The sequence below is a fragment of the Lissotriton vulgaris genome, chromosome 12, assembly GCF_964263255.1.
Source record: "Lissotriton vulgaris chromosome 12, aLisVul1.2, whole genome shotgun sequence".
NCBI classification, from domain to species: Eukaryota; Metazoa; Chordata; class Amphibia; order Caudata; family Salamandridae; genus Lissotriton; species Lissotriton vulgaris.
Genome location: NC_141700.1, coordinates 485174040 through 485201156, shown reverse-complemented (window position 1 = coordinate 485201156; position 27117 = coordinate 485174040). Strand labels below are relative to the sequence as shown.

The 27117-nt window shown below is 41.4% G+C and overlaps 1 protein-coding gene across 1 annotated transcript in view; it reads right to left on the bottom strand.

Moving 5' to 3' along the window:
• The window catches only part of FA2H (fatty acid 2-hydroxylase), an 824473-nt gene that overhangs the window by 385853 nt on the left and 411503 nt on the right, over positions 1-27117 (bottom strand). The window lies entirely within an intron of this gene.

Sequence of the window (27117 nt, the reverse complement as noted above, 5' to 3'; positions counted from 1 at the left end):
AGAGGTGTTAGGTAATGAAGTTTTAGGGAGACGTCCTAAGGGACCAGTGTATACCTGGAAGTGTAGTTCTATTTGCAGTGTGCGACAGGATTCCATCAATTTTCTTTGTGATTTTGTACGGACATTTATTAAGAAAAGTTTAAAACAGAAAATAAAATTGTTGCAAGGATTAGATCCTTGCAGAGTGAGAGAAGTGACAGGTTTGCATGGTCATTCACTGGCTTGTCTTTCCAGGAGAGTATGCCAGAGTGTTTTTCATCATTTCAGGATGCTAGCAGTGCATCATAGTAAAGTGAGGAAATTTGTTAGAATGTTGTATTATGGTAGGAGTCCAGCAATTATGCTTAAACAATTATGCACTGCTTTTTTGCATGGTTCTGAAGTAGATGTGAAGAATATTTGTGAAGAAATTGAGTTTTGTTACTTTACAAGTAAAGAGGAGAATGTTGAAATTGACCCAGAAGAAGAAGGTAATGTGGAAGCTAGTTTACAGGTTTCCAGTACAGATAATTTTCAAAAGGAAATTGCCACGTTTCAGGTGAAATCAAGTGAGAGGCCTAATTTCACTTGTGTGTGTTGTCGACGCACTTATTATAAGAATCAGACTAAGTTAGTGGATTTATATGCGAAAAGTGAAAGGGAAAATAATAGTGAATGGAAGGATTTTGCAACATACTTGATGGTAGAAAATTGTTTTGATTTGGGTTTGGATCAACGTGTGTGTACTTATTGTTGTAACAAATTAAATCAAAACCGGATGCCTGCTAGAGCGGTTCATAATAATCTGGAATTGGTTGACATTCCTTCTGAATTGAAGGTTTTAAATACTTATGAATCTATTTTGATTCAAAGTGTGCATCCCTTTCAGGCTATAGTAAGAATGGAGCCAAAGACAGGGAAATTGCCTCCATCAGATTTACAGAGAGGATTAAAGGGAAGAGTTGTTTATTTGCCTCTAGATTTAAAAAAATATTAATACAATTGGAGTAGAGAAAGTGGAAGAGGAACCTCTGGTTATCTTAGTTAATGGGGTTCCGACAAAGAGTAAGAAAATATGGCAAGATTTAGTGGATGTTAGGAAAGTCAAAAAGGCAACATTGTATTTGAAGAAAAACAATAAGTACTACAAGAATGTATATGTTGCAGAAGAGGAAGTAAGTGAAGAAGAGGATAGCGATTTGTGTGCTGGTCAAATTGAAAAAGTAGAACCCTCCAAAAATGAAGAAATATATGAACATTATAGTGTTCATCCTTTGCATTCTAAGGAAGTCATGGGGAATGCTATTGAGTTGTTTCAAATGAAACAAGCCAAAGGGAGTCCCATTAGTGTTTGGGAGGAAAGTTTGGAAGCTCGGTGTTTCCCACAGCTATTTCCAACAGGTCAAGGAGGAAGATATGATGAGCGACCTGTTCAAATTCCTGCTTCTGAATACCGGACTTTACGATTGTATGCAGAAGATCCTAGGTTTCGTCAATGCATTCCCTATTTGTTTCATCTACTGTTTGAAAGCGATCTGTCTGGACTGTCATATGCAGTGAACCACATCTTGAAAAGTGGTGTACAGATGCAAAACATCTCGGCAAGTGACTTTATGGATAAAGTCAATGTGCAAGATAGTATTTTGGATTCTCACCTGATTAATCTCATGGCGTGTCAGCGTGGTACTAATGAGTACTGGTACCGTCGTCATGGTGATTTGAAATGTATGCTGAGGAACTTAGGAACTCCCACATGGTTCCTCACTCTCAGCTGTGCCGAGTATGGCTGGGAAGACTTACTTGAATTTCTACGAGAGGCAAATGGAAACATTGAAAATATCGAATTCAAGACACCCGGAGAACTGTGCTCTTTGGATCCAGTGAATGTATGCAGGTACTTCAATCATAGATTTGAAGCTATGATGTCTTTCATCATGAACAAGAAAAATCCACCTCTTGGAGAGGTGTTGGATTTCTTCTGGAGAAAGGAGTACCAAGCAAGAGGTGCTCCTCATATACATATGCTGCTGTGGATCAAAGATGCTCCCAAATTTGGAACAGATCCAGATGACTTAGTGATGAGTTTCATAGAACAGTATGCTACATGTTATGTTCCAAAGACAAAGGAAGACAAAAGTCTAAGAGAACAAGTTTTACGGTTTCAAAGCCATCGTTGTGGAAAGTACTGTCGTCGTAAATTCAGAAACAAGAACAAGTACTATACAAAATGTCGTTTTGGATTTCCACGATCGGTGATATCTAAAGGAAGAGTGAACAATTTGATGTCTTCTCTGCGACATAATGTGATGAGGAAATCACCCAAAAATACATACAATTTGAAAAGGAACGAAGAGTCCAAGTATATCAACGACTACAACCCAGTGATTTTGTCCATGTGGAATGCTAACATGGATATACAGTTTGTGGCTGATAACTGTATGGCTGTGGCTCGGTATGTGACATCTTACATCACCAAAAAAGAAAAGACAGAATTGAAGGATATGTGGGAGGACATTTCCCATGAAAAGAGCCTCAGTAAGAAGTTGTACAGTTTCAGTCTGAAGATGTTGTTGCATCGAGAAATTGGAGCTTACGAATGTTCTGACCGGTTGTCTTCAGCAAGTCTTTATGCCAAATCCAGGAGTATCATTTGGGCGAGTCTTGGTCTTGCTGCAAGGCGTAATCGAGTTCTGAAACCTGTACAGGAAATTGAGTATTTGGCGGAAAAGGAGCCAAACAGTACAGATATTTTGAAGACCAACATGTTGGATACATATTATCCAAATAGAAGCAGTCACCTCGAGAATGTTTGTCTGTATGAGGTTCTGCAAAATTACATATTCAAAAGGAACATCAAAGAAGATATTGAAAAAGGAGTGTATGCTGTAATTGGAAGTGAGGGATGTCTGGTCAAGCAAAGAAAATGCCAATTTGTAAATCATCGAAAATTGAGTGGTGAATCTCCTGAAAGAAAAGAGCTTTTCTATTTAGCTATTTTGCAACTTTTCAAGCCTTGGCGTGCAGAAGAGGAACTGCTTGGAGATTTCCTCTGTTACGAAGACCATTTCAATGAAGCCAAAGAAACCATAGAATGTCCTGTTTTTTCCAAATATCTAGAAATGTTGAATGCGGAAATCGAGCAGGAAGCAACGATTGCAGCTGAGATTGCTAGAGACAGTTCTCAGGATAGTCAGAGTTCTGTTTCATTGAGTCAGGATCCACTAGGAGGACCAGTTATCGAAAATGAAGCTGCCACTGCTATGATTGAAGTGGAAAGAGCCATGGCACATGCTCAGGAGGATGCGGTTAACTTAGAAGACTTGGAAAGACAACTCAACGTTGAGCAGAGGAAAATATATGACGAAGTTACCAACCAAATTGATCATGGATTAAGTCATGAGAAGAAAGAGTGCTCATGTACGTCGTTGAAGACTGGCCGACTGTACGTGAGTGGAGAAGCGGGAACTGGAAAAAGTTTCCTCATTAAAGCAATTTCATGTTATTTGCAGAAAAGGACTGAGTCATCACTGTCTTGTGTTGTCACCGCTCCAACTGGACTGGCAGCACATAACATTAAAGGTATTACTTTGCATCGGCTACTGATGCTGCCAGTGGAGCATGATAACAAATTACAATACCACAAGTTATCGGGAGATGCTTGTTGTGAAGTATCTAGAGTCCTGAAGAAGATGAAACTTCTTATCATTGACGAAGTAAGCATGGTTTCCAATGTCATGCTTGCCTATGTGCGTTTGAGAATGCAAGAAGTTCTTAAAACAGAGTATGATGTGTTATTTGGTGGCAAACACATCATTGTTTTCGATGATCTTCTGCAGCTGAGACCAGTGAAAGGACAACCTGTGTTCAAAATGCTCACGCATGAAGATACCAGGAAGTGTCTAGGGAGTATTGGCAACGTCAATATATGGTTAAACTTCAATTATGCTGAACTGCGTGAAAATATGCGTCAAGCGAAGGATGAAGATTATAAGAATATTCTACAAAATGTTAGAATTGGAAAAGTGACCGAGCATGGGAAACAAGCTTTACATGCACGATTACTGTCAAATTTGTATCCAGAAGAAGACGTTGTACCTGAGAATATTTTTCGGAAAATTACTGAGAAGAAATCTGGAATATGTTTGATGCCAACTCTTGCAGAATGTGCCATCTTCAACAACAAAATGTTGAATTTAGAAAACCAAGAGATTGTGAAACTGGAAGCTATTGACAGAGTAGAGCATATGGGAGCAACAATTATTTTGTCAGAGAATTTGAAATCTAAATTGGATTCGTTAGAGAAGACTATATCTAAAACTGCAGGTTTTGAAAAGACTCTGAATGTGTGCTTAAATTGTCGTATAATTTTAAGAAGGAATTTACATGTTGAAAAAGGTCTGGTAAATGGATCAATGGGTAATGTTGTTGACTTTGGGAAATACAGAAATAGAGATGGAATTGAATTTTTAAAAATTAAATTTGATGGCATTGAGGAAGTACAGCGAATTGGTTGTTGCTCTGCTAGGTTTTTGCTTGTAAAAGACTTATATGTTCGCCGTAAGCAATTTCCTGTTTGCTTGGCATATGCGGTGACAATCCATAAATCGCAAGGTTTAAGTGTAGACAGTGCATTGGTGAATATTGGCAGTTCTGTGTTCAAGGAGGGTATGGCATATGTGGCATTGTCACGAGTCAGAACTTTATCGGGATTGTACTTGATTGAGTGTGATGTCACAAACATTTGTGCGGATCTAGATTGTGTTAAGGAATACAATAGGTTAAGAAAAGAGTATGCGCCACATTTGCCTCAATATCCTTTGTTTGAGAAACGTGTGGTAGGCCGGAAAAGAAGAAATGTGACCAATAGTCGGGAGGTTGTAGCAAAAAGACAAAAAGTCGATGAACCTGAAATTATAAGCAGAAAGAAAAAGGATTCTGTTGAAGATGTTGTTGGTTTTCAATTTGAAAACAGTTCTGGTGTTAACTGCTATGCTAATGTAGTGGTTAATGTTGTCTTTTCTCTAGAAACTTTAAAAGAACAGATTGTAATCAATTCGGATCAAAGTTTTTGCTGCTTGCTGAATTCTGTGTTAGAGAAATGTAGCACTGATAAAACAAAAATAGAAAGTGTGTCTGAAATTCGTAATCTGTTAGACAAATGTTCAGGTCAAACGCAATTCTCTCAAAATATTCAGCAAGATTGTCAAGAGTTTTTAATGTATATGCTTGATGTATTACAAGATGAAGGTGTAGATGTAGATCACCTGTTTGGCCTTTCTTATCAATGGCAGCATGACTGCGAGAACTATAGGCTATCAAGTACTAGTAGTGTAGACTCAGAAATATTTATATATTTAACTTTGCCAGACAGTAAATCAGTGTCCTTTAATAAGCTAATAAAATCAGCCGATCACAGCATGGAGTGTAGCCAATGTAAGTCGGCAATGCTGTCCACATTATTTATACGAACATATGGCCAGTATGTCATTTTAATGTTCCAACGATGTAGACCTGATGGAACAAAATTGACAACTTTAATTAAAAAATTTGTGGCTTCGCAGTTGTCAATATCAGGAAGGACTTTTTTAACTGCAGCAATTATATATCATGACGGTCCTTCAACAACATCAGGACATTACACAGTTTATTTAATGTCTAGAAACGGCTGGTCATTCTGCAATGATTCTGTTTTAATTTTCAAAAAAAAATTGCCTTTTGACCTTAAAAATGCTTACCTGGTGTTTTTAAAACCAAAATTTTAGGGAAAGAATCTCGGGATTTGTTCTGAGGAATTTCAAGAGGTTCTAATGGCTCCTACTCTATATGGCCTTGTGGATAATTGTAGTACAGAGCGAAAACTGTTTGTGTTAATAAGCTAATTCAAGCAGTAGATCACAACAAGGAGTAGAGGAAATGTAAGTCTGCAATACTGTCCACATTATTTATAGAAACTTATGGGTGAAATGTCATTTTACAATTTCAACTACATAAACTGGATGAAAATAAGTTGTCAAGTCTTATTAAAAATGTTTTGGCTACATAGTCATCGATTTCAGGAAGAACATTTGTAACTGCAGCTATTATATGTTATGATGGTCCTTTGACAACATCAGGATATTACACAGCTTATTTGAAATATAAAAAAGGCTAGTCTTTCGTCAATGATTACCATTTTAGTATGAAGCAATGTTGCCTTTTGACTTGTTTTCAGAAGTGAGAATTTAGGGTAGGTAACTGGATTATAATGATTGTAGGTGTTGCTGTAATTTAGTGTGCTGTTTTAAATTGCTTTGTATGTCTCATTTTTCTTTAAACGATGGAGCTTATCTTTCAGAAAGTCTCGGGCAGAAAATAGTAACAGCACAAGTATAAGCTGTTCATAGGACATCCTTTGACGTCGGAGAAAGTAAGTTACTTTTGAGGAGTTCTGATTTCAGATTGATTATATTTTATGGGTTTTTTAAACACAATCATTTTGATTGTGTTTTTTTTTCCCCGCTGTTATATGATGAATACCTTCAACTCACTGTTTTTAGTGAAATTTGATACATTCTGAGAACAGCAAAAATAAACCATTTAACATGTATAATTAATTCTGTACTTTTTGTATTTATGATATACATTGAGAACTGTGTAGGAGGCATGGAAAAAATGAGGCTTCTGTAAGTGTCAAGGGAGGTGAGTAATGTACATTGTTCTGTTGCATACAGTCCTCACCTTCTCCGTACTCTTGGATATTCTAGACTATATCTGCACAATGAGATACCTAAGCAAAGGAAAAACACAAGTGATGTGATTGTGGAATGAGCAAAAAAAATTGCACGTTTTCAATTACATTACCTGTGTTTCATAAGATTACGAATCACATTGTGTAGATGAGATTTAGGCCTGTTCAAGGAGATAGAGGAGGTCTGACGTTTGTTCAAGAGTGCAGTGGACATGACTCACTTCGTTGGTAGGCCTGCTCATGTATTATCTCCTCTGTACTCTTCAATAACTTAAATTTCATCTGTAACTCTGAGTTGGACTCACCTGAAACAAATCTGTGGATAGGCCACACCTTATCAGCATCTAGAAACAATCATTAAAAATTTTAGGGGTAGATTTATGATGGCCGTGTTCCTCTTTTGCGCCGCTGTTCCGTCACTTTTGTAACGCAGCAGCAGTGCAAAAGATGCACCATGTTGCAAGATAGGCCTCACTTCATCTTCAACAAGATACCGTCAGTTTAAAATGTATATATTTAGGACTGTGTAGGGGGCATAGAGAAGTGGAGGTCTCTAACTTTATTTTTTTGTAAAATTGGATGATTGTCAATCTTTTCCCTTGTCTTTTCTAATTTTAAAATACATGTTTTAATATTTTTCAAATGTTTGTTCTTTCTTTCACAGATTGAAAGTATAAAAATAACAAGTAACTGAGTTAACGACAATTATAAGGTAAATGTTTTGTACTCTTTTCGTTACGTTTCTATCACATTTAACTTCTATTAGTTCCACTGCTTCATTTGTTTAACCCTCAGTTTTCTGCCTTTGCTACTTACTTACTCTACTCCTTCCACTCCTTTTCTCAGCCCCTCTTTAAACAGTATCTCTGTGTTACTCCCTCTAACTGTCTTTCTTTTAACATTACTCTCAATGTATTTTCTCTTTTTTGAAAAAATGTTGAGTTCGCTTCCGGTTCGCGTACCGGCGCGCGAACCGGGAAGCGAACCAAAAGAAATAGAGGTTGTCAGAGTGCTAAACATTCTAGCAAATTCTTATAAAGGGGAGGTAGTTCTGAAAATAACTTTTTTTTATTTTTTATTTTTTTTGGGGGGGGGGAAATGAAAATGATTTGTTATGAAGGGCTCAACAGGAGCAACAAAAAAAAAAGATAATTTATTTTCGGGGGCGTTTGGGACATTGATGATTATCAATAGCTAAATTGATTAAATGTATGCTACTCTCTCTGTAGTGAGTTGTCCACAATGAATACAGACATGTTTTATGCTCCCAAATTTCATTTGAATATTTGGGACCATGTCGCTCGCCTCTGGTCCCGTCACTGCCTCTTCATTGGTGGATGTACTGGCCACAGGTCGGGGGTTATCCACCAGATCACGTACTTGAGCAGCACTGTAGTTGATAGGGTGCCACCTTTCCATATGGCGATGCATGGTATAATTACCATAACTGCATTTTTTTTCTGTTCCTCTGGACAGTTCATTTTTACAAATCAGGCAGGTAACATACCGGGCATTAACCTTTTTTTGTCCCAGGGGAAAAGAAAAAAATTGCCATATATAACATGGGACCTCCTTGGCTGTTCAGGTAAAAACATCCCAGTCCCTTGCTCCTCTTCCTCTTCTTCCTCTTCTTCCTCCTCTTGTTGGAGGATGACCTGAGAAGGTGGTCCTCTCTTCCTAGGAGGTGGTGGTGGTGGTGGGGGTCCACCAGCTGCAGCAATCATTGAAGCCATTTGTAAGGTAGTCAATGTAGGTCTTTCTCTCATAAAAATGAAGGTCAGAGTGAGGAAAAAAGGTGGGACTTTCATCATTTGGAAAAAAAAATGTTCTAAACCAATGAAAAGTGTTATTTTAAGGTCATATGACCAAGCCTTTCATCATTAGGAAACTAAAAGTAAAATGAACCAATGAAAAGTTTTATAAACAAGTCACATGACCTGTTATGCTTATGTTACGCGCTCCGCGCCGCGCCCCGAATCGTTTCCGGGGCGCTGCGCTTCGCGCCTTGGTTCGCGCTCCGGAACACTTCCGGGTGCGCTAACGCGGTGCGTCATAAGACGCATTACGTGACAACGCGATACGCCGCGCTTACGCGACGCGTCACGATGTTGTTTTCTAACGCGGCAGTTGCGCAAAAAGAACGTTTACCGGTTCGCGGACCGAGTCGCGGCACCAAATTGAGGTAACGCTAAGCTACCCAGTTCGCCGACCGGGAGCGAAAGAAAAAAAAATAATAAAAAAAAAATACATACAATAGAGGCCAACCTAATTAGACTAAAGAATGTCTTTAAAAGGGCCCCTCGGGGCAAATAAAAAAAAAATATGTCATTTTCTTTGCGTGGGGTGCACAACACATTCACATTGAGATAGGCATGACGGGTTACAAAGGGGACAAAAGTCTGCACTACCTATCCTTCACTATCTGCAAAAACTAAACAGAGTATTGCGATTCTGTGCTTATTTGTGAATAGAGAATCACTCAAAGAGAACAAATTCCGAACAATCATAGGCTATTGGTAGTGGGCAGAGAGGCCATGACACACAAAATGGCTGTTACTTACGTGCATGATGGGGCCTAAAAGGGACTAGATGGCGTTGTCACTGTTTCGCGACTTTCACTTTACTTTGAACAGTGGCTGTGGTGAACATAAATGAACGCCGCTTATGTATACCTAATTTTAGTTATTTTCCACAAAAAAGCTTTTGATATTTGCTATTAAAAAACCATTGAAATTCACTGAAAAAACCATAGGTTATAGACCATATATAGTTAGGAATTAGCATTTACAAAACCTTGAAAATTCACTGAAAAAACCATAGGTTATAGACCATATATAGTTAGGAATTAGCATTTACCAAACCTTGAAAATTCACTGAAAAAACCATAGGTTATAGACCATATATAGTTAGGAATTAGCATTTACAAAATCTTATTTTACTCACACAAAACCATTGAAATTCCATATATAGTTAGTTGCACTAACTATATATCGCGCACCCGCAATCCACTGCTGATGATGTCACATATTACATCATTCATGACATGGTCAGTGACATCACTGATGACATCACTGATGACATCTCAAATGACATCACTGATGACATCACTGATTACAACATCCAGTGACTGTGTTTCTTTAAAGTTTAAATATGTTTTACATATTGAAGAATGAGTGGATGTATAAGTGTCTGGATGAAGGATTTAGTAGGTGGGTGACTGACTGTATGAGTGAGTGATTAAATGTGTCCTACTAAATTCATGGGTTAGTGACTAAACTGTCTGAATGTGTGCATCAGTATGTCTGTTGTTGTGTAAGCTGCTGCATGTGTTGATCAGTAGCTATAAGAGTGGCTATATGGGTTATTGATTGGTTGCCCAAGTATTTGAATGGGAGGCTGAGTGTGTGTGTGGGTGTCTGGGAGGTGTGTGACTCTGTGCATAGATGTGTAAGCAGTTGATTCACTAGGTGTATGAGTTCAAGAGTGCATGTGGAAACTGTTATATGGGCGGTTGACTGTGCATGGGTGTGTTGGTGAGTGAATGGATATCTCAGTGCTACATGTGCAAGTAAGTACGTATGTAAAACACAGTACATGTGAGAGTTGACATATATAAATAACTGTGGATAAGAGCCAGCGAATGTGTGAGTGGCTGTATGGATCATTGTGAGCTTGTATCAGGGATTGTATAAGAGAGTAAATATGTGTTAGAATATGTTTGAATAAGTAAGGTGTGTATAACTGTATAGTTGAGGAAATGGAGGTGTGATTGATTCTTTGCATGACTGACTAGGCGTGTGAGTAACTCCATGGATGAGTGACAGTCTGTGAGTGTCTGTTTACACTGAGTGTATGTAAGGTTATATTAGAGTCTGAAGAGGTTCATCGTATTATCACATGAGTGATGTCATCAGTGATGTGATCAGTGATGTCAAATGAGATGTCATCAGTGATGTCATTTGAGATGTCATCAGTGATGTCATTTGAGATGTCATCAGTGATGTCATCAGTGATGTCACTGACCATGTCATGAATGATGTAATATGTGACATCATCAGCAGTGGATTGCGGGTGCGCGATATATAGTTAGTGCAACTAACTATATATGGAATTTCAATGGTTTTGTGTGAGTAAAATAAGGTTTTGTAAATGCTAATTCCTAACTATATATGGTCTATAACCTATGGTTCTTTCAGTGAATATATATATATATATATATATATATATATATATATATATATATTCACTAAAAAAAAACATAGGTTTCACATCAGTTATAGTTAGCTGGAAATTTTACTGACATAAAACCATTGAAATTCCATGTTATAGTTAGTTGGACTCACTATAACTTGCGCGTGTAATGCACTGCTGATGACGTCACATATTACATCACTCATGACATGGTCAGTGACATCACTCATGACATCACTGATGACACCATCCAGTGAATGTGTGCCTTTCTGAAAAATAAATATGTTTTATATATGTATATGTAAAGGTCGATGGAAGAATACATTTTTAAATAAGTGTGTAAATGAATGTTTAAAAAAAAAAAATGATTGGTTAACTGGCTTATTAAGTGTATCTTAGTGAATACATATATTAACGAGTAATGTTTAAATATTTAAATATCTGTATCAGTGTTTCACTTTGTGTATAAATGGCTGCATGGGTTGGTGAGTAGCTATATGTGTGTGTATATGGATTATTAGATCATTTTTTTTGTATCAGTATGAGTGTCTGTATGGTTTGGTGGGAGTGTTACTTAGCACATAGATGCATCAATGACTGACTCACTGTTTGTATGTGTTTTGAAGACGGCATATGTGCAGGACTGTATGGGTGGATGAGTGTGTATATGCCTGTGTTAGTGAGTGAATGACTGTCTCATTAGTGTCTTTATCAGTAACTACATATGTTTTAATCTAGTATATGTGAGTATTGATGTATATGAGTGAGTATATGTGAGAGTGAGAGATTGAAAGAGTTCTTGTTTAAATAAGTATGTGTTTCTATAAGTGATTGTTTAAGAGAGTAAGTATGTGTAAGTTTCCTTAGAAGTAAGGTGGTAGTGTGTGTATAGCTGTATATGCAAATAAATGGATGTTCAATAGTTTATTTGCATGTGTGAGTATGTGTGTGAGTAACTTTTGGATGACTGTCGGTGTGTAACAGGATGTATAGGTGTATCACTACATATGATGAGTGTATATATGTATGAGTGACTATATAGAACTGTTGGTGAATGAGTGAATGTTTATATAGATGGTGGAATTATTGAATTGGTTGTTGTAACTGGTATGGGTATCTCCATTTTTAAAAAAAAATTAATTTATATTTTTCAATATGTGTTTCATGGGTTACATTACAGTGAAAGGAGGTCTGTCACTCTGTCAAAAGGATGATGTCATAAGTGATGTCATGAGTGATGTCACTGACCATGTCATGAGTGATGTAATATGTGACGTCATCAGCAGTGCATTACACGTGCAAGTTATAGTGAGTCCAACTAACTATAACGTGGAATTTCAATGGTTTTATGTCAGTAAAATTTCCAGCTAACTATAACTGATGTGAAACCTATGTTTTTTTAGTGAATTTAATAGGTTTTTTAAATGCTAATTCCTAACTATAGCTGGTGTGAAACCTATGGTTTTTTCTGTGAATTTCATTGGTTTTTTAAATGCTAATTCCTAACTATAACTGGTCTGAAACCTATGGTTTTTTCAGTGAATTTCATAGTTTTTTTTTTTATGCTAATTCCTAACTATAAGTCTCACTTTATAAGTAAGACTGTTAGCGCTCTAGTTGATTAGAACACTCTGGTACATTCTGTCATTGGGCTACAGTTGGGCTATATTTGAGCTATATTTTTTTTTGTCTCTGGTGGCCATCTTTGGGCTACATTGGGCTACATTTGGGCTACATTTTGGCTCTAACATATATATAGCCCAATGTAGCACAATACATATTTTTTCAAAGTTAATTTTCGTAAAAACCACTTAAGAATAGGGCTACCAGTCCCTACTATTTTTCCCATTTTTTTTTTTTTGGAGCGCGCCCCGGGGAGCGCCCCGAAAAGCGTACTTTTATAAAGCGCCCCGGGGCGCGCTCCGGGGAGCGTCCCGTAAGCGCCAATTTCGCGAACGAAAACATGATCGTGACGTATCGCGTAGCCGCGTCCGCGTGATACGCACGGCGTAAGCGCACCCGGAAGTACTCGAGCGAATACGATCGCCAATGTAAACATCCGACGCGCTTACGCGACGCAACCCGGGGCGCGCCCGGGGGCGCGTAGCGTAAGCGAGTCGGGTCATGTGACCTGAAAATAACACTTTTCATTGGTTCATAACAGTTTTGGTTTCATAATGATGAAGCCCCTGGTCTTGTGACCTGAAAATAACACTTCTCATTGGTTCAGGACAGTTTTTTTTTTCCAAATGATGAAAGACCCCACCTTTTTTCCCTATTCTGACTTTGTCCTTTGACTTAGGAAGACCTGTTTGGGGTATTAGAAATTGGAGGTAGTTCTAAAAAGAACTTTTTTTTCTTCTTCTTTTTGTTGTTTTATATTTTGTTGTGTTTTTTGAACATTTTGTACTTTTTTGGGCTTTTCAAAACAGTTTTATATTTTTTTTGTATTTTTTTAGGGGGAGAAACAAAAAAAAGGGAATTGAAACTGGCTAAACTGGAGCAAAAAAACAAAAAACCCAAAAAATTACTTCTTTTTGGGGCACTTGTGATTGTCACCTGCAAGGACGATGAGCTTTACGCTCTTTTCACCATAGGCAATAAGCTTGCCACATGCAGTACAAGTGATTTTAAAATCAGCAAATTGTGGCTGAATACAAGGCATCATCTCTGATGTTTCTGGTCCCGATGAAGTGGGTTCGTTTCTTTGGGAGGTGGTCCTTGAAGACTGGGGGAGGTTACTGGCCAGTTCCCTGAGCTCTGCACGAGAATAGTTGTTAGGGTGCTGTCGGGTCACTGGGGGAGGTTACCTGCCAGTTCCCTGAGCTCTGCACGAGAATAGTTGTTAGGGTGCTTTCGGGTCATATGCCGAATTATGGTATTGTTACCAAAGGAATATTTTTTGTTTGAGTTGCCCCTTGGGAGTTCTTCCTTACAGATTAGGCAAGTTACCTTGGCCGCATTCACTTTTTTCTTGCCCTCTGGGAGTGAAAAAAACTCCCATACAATGTGTGACTTGGGCTTGTATGGGGTATTTTGTTCAGGCAGCCATCTTCCACCATCCTCCTCTTCCTCTTCCTCCTCCTCCTCTTGTTGACCACCAATGTAATCTTGAGCTGGTCCTCTTGGTTGTTGTGCTGGTGGTGGTGGGGCAGATGCACCAGCTGCTGCTGCTACTGAAGCCATTATAAAGATCAAAAAGGTACAGAGATGTCATCAGTGATGTCATCAGTGATGTCACTGGCCATGTCATGAATGATGTAATATGTGACATCATTAGCAGTGGATTGCGGGTCCGCGATATATAGTTAGTGCAACTAACTATATATGGAATTTCAATGGTTTTATGCGAGTAAAATAAGGTTTTGAAAAGGCTAATCCCTAACTATATATGGTCTATAACCAATGGTTTTTTCAGTGAATTTTCAAGGTTTTGTAAATGCAAATTCCTAACTATATATGGACTATAACCTATGGTTTTTTCTGTGAATTTCAATGGTTTTTTAATAGCAAATATCAAAAGCTGTCAAATGTCAAGTACGTGATAGGTAAAAACGTTTTCGTGTTTATGCACGCTGATGTGCTTTGAACGCTGCCCCCCCCTCCCCTCTTTACTCTTAGTAGTACTCTCTCTTTGCAGATAGTGAAGGGTAGTTAACGCAGACCTTTACCCCCGTTGTAATCCGTCGTGTCTGCTTGTCTCTCCATTTGATTGATTGTTATCCAAGCATTTACTGTTTTAGAATTGGTTCTCTTTGGTTCATTCTCTATTTACAAACAAGCACAAAGTCGCAATACTCTGTTTAGTCTTTGCAGATAGTGAAAAATCATGTAAAAAAATAAAAGTAATCGAGCAAAATCAGTAGGCCACTAATTGGATCTCTTTTTGACCTCGATAAAATAGAAACATTAAGAACAACCCTTCATGAGAAATACGAAAATAGTGAGATGAACTGAGCTCCACACCATGAGGGCTGCAAGACAGCTCGGCTCCGTCACCCACCCCGCCCAAAATAACGACAAACCCTATGCAAATATTAAAAATATATACAACACACCAGCAAAGTAACAGGGAAAAACATTTTATTAAATAACTATTTACATAACTATTTTATACTTTTTGTTGCCCGATCCGGCTAGCTCAATCGATCGAGCATGAAACTCATGCACTCTGATAGCAAGCGTTGCTACTGTTGCTATGCAGACCAAAACTGGTTTTCAGTTTGTACATTTTTCTAGATTTTTCCATCTGAGGTTGGTTGAGTTTGTAGAACGATGGCTTCAGATTTTCCACATACGGTGTGGTGTTGCAGACTGGGAGGGGGCGCTTCGCTCCTGCCCCCTCCCCAAGTAAGATTTTCATACGTGAAAGTACGTTAATGGTTTTGGTCCCTGAGTTGCTTCGATGTCACTGCCATTCTCAAATGGCATAAGTTCTGGATGTTGGGTGCCATAGTTCAGAGTTCTGAGCAGCGCTTGTAACACTGTCTGAAGCTTATTTCCACCTACTGCAGCTTCACTATTCTCAAAGTAAGTGAGGGTCGTTTGTGGACCTGACTGCATTTGAAAACAATGTGATATGGTACCTCCCTAAACAGCTTGACGGAGGCCCCCGAGGGGCGGTGTGATGGCACGGACTCAGAGAAGACGCTTGGCTCCGACCCCCTCCCCAAGTCTTATAGCACTGGTGTAGCCTGAGATCGCCCCCGACATAGGCGGCCGGCTTCCGGGGTCCGGCGGAACTTTTTGCCTTTTGATGACTCTTCTATTCTGGACCTTGTCCCACAATCCGTTTGACCTGAAGACACGCTGTAGTGGGGCGCCCCTTTACCGTTTTAGTTGCCATTCCGCCCGCTTTTGCTACACTGTGCCTCTTCCGCCATTCAGCTGTTTACCGCCCGCTCTTGCGACTACAGCGTCTCGCTCACCATGTAGTTGAGTTGCTCCCGCTCTTGCGATGCAACGATAGGCGGCTGCCACAGGACTCTCAAAATGGCGGCCGGCTCTTCAGATTTGGGCGTGGTCCACTAAAATGGCCCTGGGACACCTTGGAACTCGGACGCTTCCCTGATAGGGCTTTGGTCCCATTCTCGAAAGCGTCCCCTCAGCCGTGAAGATTGTACAAAAGTCTTGGGGGCCCCCGACTCCCGCAGGCTTCTGGTGGGGAGCGGCTGCCATGTTTGCTCGTGGAATGGCCACGACGGAGCTACGAGATGGTGGTGCTCTCATGCTGACGCCAGCTTTAGTCTGAAACATCCAGAAACACTGTCTACTACCAATTCGATCAGTTCCGGTAGCGCCCCAACATGACCCGGTAGAGAAGAACTTGCCCTCCCCTCTTTGACTGATGGTTCTTGTTGCCTGTCCCCTCTGTTGTCATTTAACAGAACTTTTTGGACTGCTGAAAGGGGTTGTGTTCCGAACGCTGGTTGGTGGAGACATTTTGACTATATTCTTGACCTACGTTGTCGCGTAATGCGTTATATGACACGCCGCGTTAGCGCACCCGGAAGTGATCCGGGGCGCGGCGAGCAGCGCGTAACGTAAGCATAACAGGTCATGTGACTTGTTAATAAAACTTTTCATTGGTTCATTTTACTTTTGTTATTTTAATGATGAAAAGCTTGGTCATACGACCTAAAAATTACGCTTTTTATTGGTTTCGAACATTATTTTTTTTTAAACATATATGTTGTAATGTTCCAGGCTAATGTACTTTCCCGGAAAATTTACAACTGTCCTGCAAGTAAAATATATTCCTTTTTCGAGAAAAAGGGCGTTTCTTCGTCCCATGACGGGGCCGTTGAGTAAAAGAGGCTCGGCCTGCTGTCTTACTCGCCGATACGCCTGATTATCAGATTCTTATCGATCACTTTATGTTGCAGGAGTGGAAAACACAACTGCCCTTGACCATTTATCTTTACTGCGTTCCTACGTATTATACCTTTTATCCGTCATGTAATTGGACTGCTTTATTTCACTTGCCTTTTATTGATTCGAAAACAGTGACTAAAAGTAAAAACTTTACCAATGTAAATACTACTACCATGTTTTGTTTTAAAAACCTTTATTGTGAAAATGTCAGTATACAAATACGGGCCTATAACCACGTGGGCCGGCCACGGAGCAAACTGAAATCGTATATGATGAGGAGACATTTACACTGTAGAGGAACGTAACGAGCGGGCCATTAGGTTGCAAGAACTAAGGTGTCTAACAGTTGCGGAATCGGTGGACGTACATTTTGTAATTAAAATACGACAAAGCCACTTACAAAAAAATCATCTAGATATACATTTGCGGGCAAGTACCATGGGTGACGTTAATTCGAACTTTCAATAGTACAGTAATCAATAACACATCAGAACTTAATATCAATAGGGATGTCGAAATATTCAATCAATTCTCGTCCCCGCCCGCCATGAGCATCAAAACTGCATTCATATCTCGTGATATCAAGGTTGTTCAACCAGTACACAACAAGGAGTTACGAGTCCCATTTATACCGGCGCCATTTTGGGCGAGGCCGGGCAGGTCCAAGATATAGTCAAAATGTCTCCACCAACCATCGGCCAGACCAGAACCCCTTTCGGCCCTTTATGCTACAAGATGGTGTCTTCCATTCAGAAAATATTGTTGGCAGCATTTTGAAAGGAAAGATAAACAGCCGTTCTCCTAGTGAGTCTCACATTGTTACATTTAGGAAGAATGTTGAAGAGTAGTATGTTGAAAATCTGAAGCCATTGTTCTACAAACTCTCAATCAGCCTTGGATGGAAAAAAAAATCCTGAAGAATGTACAAACTGAAAACCAATTTTTGTCTGTATAGCATCAGCAGCAACGCTTGAGTCAGCTTTGTGTGAAGCCGCCATTTTGATTCAATCAATAACGTCCCCCTGCACACATTCAGGTACCTGGTCGTGTCTTCAGGTCAAATGGATTGTGGGACAAGATGCAGAATGGAAAAGGGAAAAAGTTCCGCCGGACCCCGGGAGCCGGCCGCCTATGTCATGGGCAATCTTTGGCCACACCAGGACAATAGTGAAGCTGCAGCAGGTGCAAATAAGCTTCAGACAGTGTTACAAACACTGCTCAGAACTCTCAACGATGGCACTCAACATCCAGGACTTGCCATCCGGATCTTGGCGCCTTGTGCTGGTTCTGACCTATTCACACATCGGTCCACTACTGACATCACCTCATAAGCCAGCGGGGCACCCCACGCCGACTTTCGGCGCAGCATTGTAGGATGGCCACACCAGTGCGGCAACTTGCTGGACACAACCTCGGTGCCATCCGGATCTCGGCGCGGTCGAGTCACTGTACCGCAAGAGTGACCGGAACTCAGCTGGACACGCCGTCTTTCGGCGCAGCATTGTAGGATGGCCACACCAGTGCGGCAATTTGCTGGACACCACCTCGGGCAATAGTGAAGCTGCAGCAGGTGCAAATAAGCTTCAGATAGTCTTACAAGCACTGCTCAGAACTCTCAACTATGGCACTCAACATCCAGGACTTGCCATCCGGATCTTGGCGCCTTGTGCTGGTTCCGACCTATTCACACATCGGTCCACTACTGACATCACCTCATAAGCCAACGGGGCACCCCACGCCGACTTTCGGCGCAGCATTGTAGGATGGCCACACCAGTGCGGCAACTTGCTGGACACCACCTCGGTGCCATCCGGATCTCGGCGCGTTCGAGTCACTGTACCGCAAGTGACCGGAACTCAGCTGGACACGCCGTCTTTCGGCGCAGCATTGTAGGATGGCCACACCAGTGCGGCAACTTGCTGGACACCACCTCGGTGCCATCCAGATCTCGGCGCGCTGTGATGCCTTCGGCCTACTGTAGCCGCAAGTGCGGACGCAACTCAGTTGGACGGCGAGTGAAAAGATAAGGGGCGCCGCACTGCAGCCGAGGAGCCTCCATCTTGCGGGAGACGCACAGCCCCCACTGACTGACGCGACCTTACAGGCCAACGGGGCGCCCCACGCCGACTTTCGGCGCAGCATTGTAGGATAGCCACACCAGTGCAGCAACTTGCTGGACAACAACTCGGTGCCATCCGGATCTCGGCACGTTGTGCTGCCTTCGGCCTATTCGCACATCGGTCCGCTACTGACGCCGCCTCACGTGCCAATGGATTTTCTACGCTTTTTGTAGCCCTATGCCGCATAACAGGTCATGTGACTTGTTTATTAAACTTTTCATTGGTTCATTTTACTTTTGGTTTCCTAATGATGGAAGGCTTGGTCATATGACCTAAAAATAACACTTTTCATTGGTGTAGAACATTTTTTTTTTCCCAAACGATGAAAGCCCCACCTTGTTTCTGGATGTTTCAGACTGAAGCTGGCGTAAGCATGAGAGCACCACCATCTCGTGGCTCCGTCGTGGTCATTCCGCGAGCAATCATGGCAGCCGCTCCCAACCGGAAGCCTGAAGAGTCGAGGGCCCCCAAGACTTTTGTAGAATCTTCACGGCTGAGGGGACGTTTTCGAGGATGGAGCCCAAGCCCTATCAGGGAAGCGTACGAGTTCCAAGGTGTCCCAGGGCCATTTTAGTGGACCAGGCCCAAATCCGAAGAGCCGTCCGCCATTTTAAGAATCCAATGGCAGCCGCCTATCGCTGCACCGCAAGAGTGGGCGCAACTCAACTACATGGTAAGCGAGACGCTGTAGCCGCAAGAGCGGGCGATAAACAGCTGAATGGCGGAAGAGGCACAGTGTAGCAAAAGCGGGCGGAATGGCAACTGAAACGGTAAAGGGGCGCCCCAGTACAGCAGACGAGCCTCCACCAGGGGACGCCCGTTCACGCCGCCTCCCCCACGCCCCCCCCGGGGCGCCCCACGCCGTTTTTCGGAGCAGCATTGTAGGATACCAAAACCAGTGCGGCAAGTTACTGGACATCACCTGGGTGCCATCCACATCTCAGCGCGTTCTGCTGCCTTGGGACTATTCGCACAACAGACCGCTACTGACGAGGCCTCCCCCCGCACCACCCGGGACGCCCCACGCTGTTTTTCTGAGCTGCATTGTAGGAAACCAAAAACCAGTGCGGCACCCAGGTAACATCACTTGGGTGCCGTCCAGAACTCAGCACGTTGTGCTGCCTTGGGACTATTCGCACAAAAGACAGCTACTGACCATTGTTGCTTCTTTTTGCCAAAAAAATGTTTAAATGTATTTACAGTTTTTGTTGCGTTCGATATATTTATAAAGTTAATAAAGTTTTATAATCCTACTTTGTTGGAGTACTATATATTTTTAAAAAATCGGGTGAATGGGGCCTTGAATCGGGTTATTGTCGTGTGTGGGCTTTGGAAGTGTGCTGCTACAGGATTGGACATTTTAAACTCAAATGCACGTTCTTTTTCTTACCTTTCCAAAGCATGGAGCGCAATAGCAGGCAGAGAAAGGGTGATGCAAGTGTTGAACACTGCCTGGCCTGGCAAGTTGCTGGCAGTGCCCCCCCCCCCGCCCACTCCTGAAAGAGGGCACACACACACCGCCGCCCCCCAGAGTACTTCACATATCTTTAAAAGACCATGCGCTTGTTAATGAGGCTTAAATGGTTTATCACCCCTTCTAGAGCCCCTGCATCGGCCCTCTGACGTTTCCTGGAAGAATTAGCACGTAACACAATACCAAGCACTGTCAGCTGAAACCCCAGAGGAATCGGGTTTTTGCTTGCAGGAATCGGGAGGCGGGAGACTAGCACTGAAATCGGTAGTCTCACGCCTGAATCGAGAGGGTTGGCATGTCTGGATTCTCTGCAGCTGGGGCCATAAACTACATCCGCAGGGCTAGGTGATAGCCTGGGACCGGCCTGGACAATCGGACACAGAGGAAGAGGAGTGTCAGAGGGTGCGGTAGTGAATAGGGTGAAAGGGAGGTGTCGGACGGGCACAGGGTGTGATTCTCAGGGAAGAGCAGCGCAGATGGGGGGAAGTTTATGGCCCATGCATGAGAGAGAGAGCGGGGGTGACCAGTGCGTGGGGGAGATGCTTGCGAGGGTGGGGAACCGTGCTGAGGATCGGCGGCGTGCAGAGAGTGGGTCTGGTCAAGGCATCTAAAATGGCTGCCGTGCACGACAAAATTGTGGCATTGGAAAAAAGGCAAGATGGCGCAGACAATGTTTATCAATAAGGATTCATTTATAACAAAATATTTTATCGCAGTGACTAATTGGCGGTCAACACTTCCTGATTTCCATCGAATCGAACGTTAACAGACGTCACGCAGCAAAAAAAAAAAAAACACGCACTGCCGCTGGAAGACATGTATCAACATATATGAGCCTCCTCAGCCACCCTCAGAAAACATAAGGGATCAGGATACGTCTCCCGCACCCCCTTATACCTAGTAATTTAATTAAAACGAAACACAAAATGGCGAATTCCCGTTTCGCTACCAGTTTGCGGCCCAGTTCGCGGCCCGAGAAGCGCTTCTACCGTGAAAAATCATTTTTTTTTTATTTTCCCCACGGGACCCTTTAATAACCCCAACATCATTCCTAGGGGGTCAAGAGGGGTCTACCTTGCCCCCTTTCATTAAATTCCCCCTTCGTTTTTCACCTCTTCTTCTCTCTCGATCCTACCGAGAGATAAGATGGCGGCCGCTCCGGACTGTTTAGAATGTTGACAGACACCGGAGAGCCAATCAGCTTCGCATCGCAAAGTTCCGTTTCGCGAAAAGTAAGCGGACCGGAGCGCAGCCCGGAGCGCTGTTACAGATATATATCTTGTTTTGAACGTTAATTTCTCAAAATCCACTGGAGCACATATATTGAGACCTAGCAAAGGCACATCGGGCTAACAGTCCCTACAATTTTGCCAAGTTTCGTGCAAATCCATTCAGCCGTTCGAGCTAAAAGTGAGGCCAACCGCCCTATGGAAATTAACATGGGGAAAACCGTTTTGGGACCCTCCTTTTTTCTCGGCCCCCCCTTGACGAAACCCCCCCAAATTTTCAAGAGCTGCTCAGAAACAAAATGTGCCATTTTCCTGAAAATTTCAGCCGATTCCTTCCACAAACGCCAAAGTTATTAGACATAGAATTTTCAAAAATCCCATAGGGAAAAAATCCTAACTATATATACCTACTGGCGAGACGCCAGTAGATAATATATATATATAAATATGTATGTATATATATATATATATATATATATATATATATATATATATATATATATATATATATATATATATATTACCTACTGGCAGTCGCCAGTAGGTATAAGTAGGTATATATAGTTAGGATTTTTTCTCTATGGGATTTTTGAAAATTCTATGTCTAATAACTTTGGCGTTTGTGGACGGAATTAGCTGAAATTTTCAGGAAAATGGAACATTCTGTTTCTGAGCAGCCCCTGAAAATTTGGGGGGGTTTCATCAAGGGGGGGGCCGAGAAAATAGGGGGGGCCCAAAACGCGTTTTTCCCATGTTAATTTCCATAGGGCGGTTGGCCTCACTTTTAGCTCGAACAGCTGAATGGATTTGCACGAAACTTGGAAAAATTGTAGGGACTGTTAGCCTGCTGTGCCTTTGCTAGGTCTCAATATATGTGCTCCAGTGGATTTTGAGTAATTTAGGTTCAAAAAAATATATATATCTGGGCGGAGCCTAACCACACATCTGATCTGATTGGCTGTCAGCACTTCATCCAAGAAGTGTTGGCAGCCATCTTGGGACCAATATACATGATAGCACCTCATTAAAAAGCATTGTAGTTAATAGAGGGTTTTAGGACTTTAGTTACATTATAAATCATTTGTTGATGGTACCATACTCGTTTTAGGAATTGTGGTGTGTTCTAAGATGATTTTACCATGTGAAAAAGCCTTCTGCTGTGATATCATGAATATTGTTTGAAAGAAAACTAATATCTCATGATTTTCCCACAGTGGTTTGGAAGGGGATCTATAAGCTAAACTGAAAGCATATTTTCTGTAAATTCACATTATCTTTCTCAGTCATGTGAAAATGAAGTCTGACATTCTCAGTAAAACATGTACATCCAACAAGGACAGAGACTGTCAGTTGATTCCTTTGTGCTCTACTGCAGCCTCCTAAAGTGTTCTAAAGAACAACTAGAGCGCTAACAGTCCTACGTATTACAAAGGTATAGCACACCTGGAGCCATCGTGATGGGAATAAAGTGGTAACTCTTAAAACATTTAATTTAAAAAGGAAAAAAATGAGGGGGTATATTATGCAATAGAATGTATTATTAGTGCTGCAGAAAGAAAAATTAGGGCACATTTTGAGTGACTTCTCAAATCCTCTTCTATTTCATTAAAAAATTCTGACATGCAGTCTCCCAAGATGGCCACCAGAGACAAAAGAGCCCAAATGTAGCCCAAATATCACCCAGATGTAGCCCAAGTATAGCCCAATGACAGAATGTCCCAGAGTGTTCTAAAGAACAACTAGAGCGCTAACAGTCCTACTTATTACAAAGGTATGGCACACCTGAAGCCATCTTGATTGGAAGAAAGTGGTAACTCTTAAAACATTTAATTTAAAAAGGAACAAAATGAGGGGGGTATATTTTGCCATATAAATTATGATTAGTGCTGCAGAAAGAAAAATTAGGGCACATTTTGAGTGACTTCTCAAACCCTCTTCAATTTCATTAAAAAATTCTGACATACAGTCTCCCAAGATGGCCACCAGAGACAAAAGAGCCTAAATGTAGCCCAAATATCACCCAGATGTACCCCAAGTATACCCCAATGACAGAATGTCCCAGAGTGTTCTAAAGAACAACTAGAGTGCTAACAGTCTTACTTATGACAAAAGTATGGCACACCAGAAGCCATCTTGATTGGAATGAAGTGGTAAGTCTGAAAACACTCAATTTAAAAAGGAACAACATGAGGGGGTTAATGTTGCCATAGAAAGTATGATTAGTGCTTCAGAAAGAAAAATTAGGGATCATTTTGAGTGACTTCTCGAATCCTCTTTTATTTCATTAAAAAAATTCTGACATGCAGACTGAAACATGCACTTTGAATACCAGCAGCAGACGTCCCTGGTGAGCAGTAGCTTTACTACAGTGATCTAATGTGCAACTAGAGTGCTAACATTCAGAATTTATGGCAAATGTGTGACACATCTGAATGCCTTCTTGATGGAACCAAAGTAAACAAGCATTGAAAATGCAATAGATCTCGCCCTCGTTTAAGTTAAAGCCATTCTGTTTGTAATGAGGTGGCTTTTTAGCTTTGCTTTTATTAGTGTTTTTTCAACTTTCATGTAAATAACATGCATATGTATGCATGTATGTATATGTATGCATGCATTTATGTTTGTATTTATATAGATATACAGATGATATATGTTTATATATGTATGTATATATATATATTCACTGAAAAAAACATAGGTTATAGACCATATATAGTTAGGAATTAGCATTTACAAAACCTTGAAAATTCACTGAAAAAACCATAGGTTATAGACCATATATAGTTAGGAATTAGCATTTACAAAACCTTGAAAATTCACTGAAAAAACCATAGGTTATAGACCATATATAGTTAGGAATTCGCATTTACAAAACCTTATTTTACTCACACAAAACCATTGAAATTCCATATATAGTTAGTTGCACTAACTATATATCGCGCACCCGCAATCCACTGCTGATGATGTCACATAATACATCATTCATGACATGGTCAGTGACATCACTGATGACATCACTGATGACATCTCAAATGACATCACTGATGACAACATCCAGTGACTGTATGTTTCTGTAAAGTTAAAATATGTCTTACATATTGAAGAATGAGTGGATGTATAAGTGTCTGGATGAAGGATTTAGTAGGTGCATGACTGACTGTATGAGTGAGTGATTAAATGTGACTCACTGAGTGCATGGGTTAGTGACTAAACTGTCTTAATTTGTGCATCATTATGTCTGTTGTTCTGTAAACTGTTGCATGTGTTGATAAGTAGCTATATGAGTAACTATATGGGTTATTGATTGGTTGCCCAAGTATTTGTATGGGAGACTGAGTGTGTGTGTGGGTGGCTGGGAGGTGTATGACTCTGTGCATAGATGTGTGAGCAGTTGATTCACTAGATGTATGGTTTCAAAAGTGCATGTGGAAACAGCTGTATGGGCGGTTGACTGTGTGCATGAGTGTATTGGTGAGTGAATGGATATCTCAGTGCTACATGTCAAAGTAAGTACATATGTAAAACACAGTACATGTGAGAGTTGACATATATAAATAACTGTGCATAAGAGCCAGTGAATGTGTGAGTGGCTGTATGGATCATTGTGAACTTGTATCAGGGATTGTATAAGAGAGTAAATAGGTGTTAGTATATGTTTGAATAAGTAAAGTTTGTATAACTGTATAGTTGAGGAAATGGAGGTGTGATTGATTCTTTGCATGACTGACTAGGTGTGTGAGTAACTCCATGGATGAGTGACAGTCTGTGAGTGTCTGTTTACACTGATTGTATCTAAGGTTATATTAGAGTCTGAAGAGGTTCATCGTAGTATCACATGAATGATATCATCAGTGATGTGATCAGTAATGTCAAATGAGATGTCATCAGTGATGTCATCAGTGATGTCATTTGAGATGTCATCAGTGATGTCATTTGAGATGTCATCAGTGATGTCATCAGTGATGTCACTGACCATGTCATGAATGATGTAATATGTGACATCATCAGCAGTGGATTGCAGGTTCGCGATATATAGTTAGTACAAATAACTATATATGGAATTTCAATGGTTTTGTGTGAGTAAAATAAGGTTTTGTAAATGCGAATTCCTAACTATATATGGTCTATAACCTATGGTTTTTTCAGTGAATATATATATATATATATATATATATATATATATATATATATATATATATATATATATATATATATATATATATATATATATATATATATATTTACAGCACAGCACTGGGATGCAAAATAAAGGCATGCGTTGTAAACCCCGGTGTGGGATTACAATGCATCGTAGAGGTCAGCCGATGATAATGCCTACGAAGTAGTCATGCGAGGTAATACCCATTGTAACATGTGATATTTGTTTTATTCAGCACCACTAGCTGGGAAGTAGATAAATATAGAAATATAGTGCCAGCTTTAGAATTGTATGGCCGTGCTTATCCACTGCTAGAGTTAAAATATTTAAAAACTAGATGATTTTAACATTATAATGAGGGGGCGTGGTCTGCTGCGCAGAGGAATGGCCGCTCTTCGAGTGCTCTCCGCCGGCTGGGATGTAATCCTACAAAAACCCTGCATCATGGATAGTTGCTGAACTGCCCTGATCTATCTCACGTGTGGCTGAACACCTGCATACCCTTGTGTTGGCGATCCAACAGTCCCTTTATGCCCCGGAGCCAAGCTACGTGTACAGAAGACGCCTGCATGCTGGGAGATCCCGGCTGGACTGCCGAAGGGGAGCCCCGATAATTGAGCTAACGGCTGCTGGAGGGCCGCAGGCTGGGAATTGACGAAGGAAGCGGCAGCGCACGCCCTGGAGGCGGGGCTTGGGATTGTGGTGCGTTGTCCCAGGGACGAGCTGCGGAGGGCTGCCGAATGCCCGGGTGTCCCTGTATGTGGAAAGGTGCTACACATGCGGTGGGAGAGTGCAGTGTCCCGTACCCGAGTTCCCACCCGCCATTTTAAGACCGGACCAGAGTGCCATCGGAGAATACTGGCGACACCGGTGAGGTGGTTAATCCTGCTGTTGGACCACTGTAGGCGCTGACTTGGCAGCTGCGCTGGCGGTGTATCTGCCGTGTGTGCTGGAGCTGTGTGAGCTGTGCGCTACCCCTCACTGAACGGCCACCATGTTGTGAGCACACGTGGCGGCGCAACCCTGCCTTTTGGTGCTGGTGCCTGCTTTGGTGGAGCTGTCAAGAGGATTCTGCCCGCTGCTGAGGTCGGGGTGAGTTTGCTGCCATGCTGGCCATGTCTGGAGGCCCTGTTGCTGTGCTTTGGGAGAGTAGAGAGCCCCCCGCAGTGCCCTGGATTAGACCCCTGAGGCCTGGGAGAGCACCACATAGCATCTGTGCCCACCTACACTGCCAGGCCGACATTGTGGGGATCGCTGGCTTAATTGCTGAGCTTGCTGTGCCTGGATGCAATACTGCCAATATTGGAGCTAGTGAGTGAAGGACTGTTCCACTTTGCAAGTGACACCTGAGAGATTATGTGAAC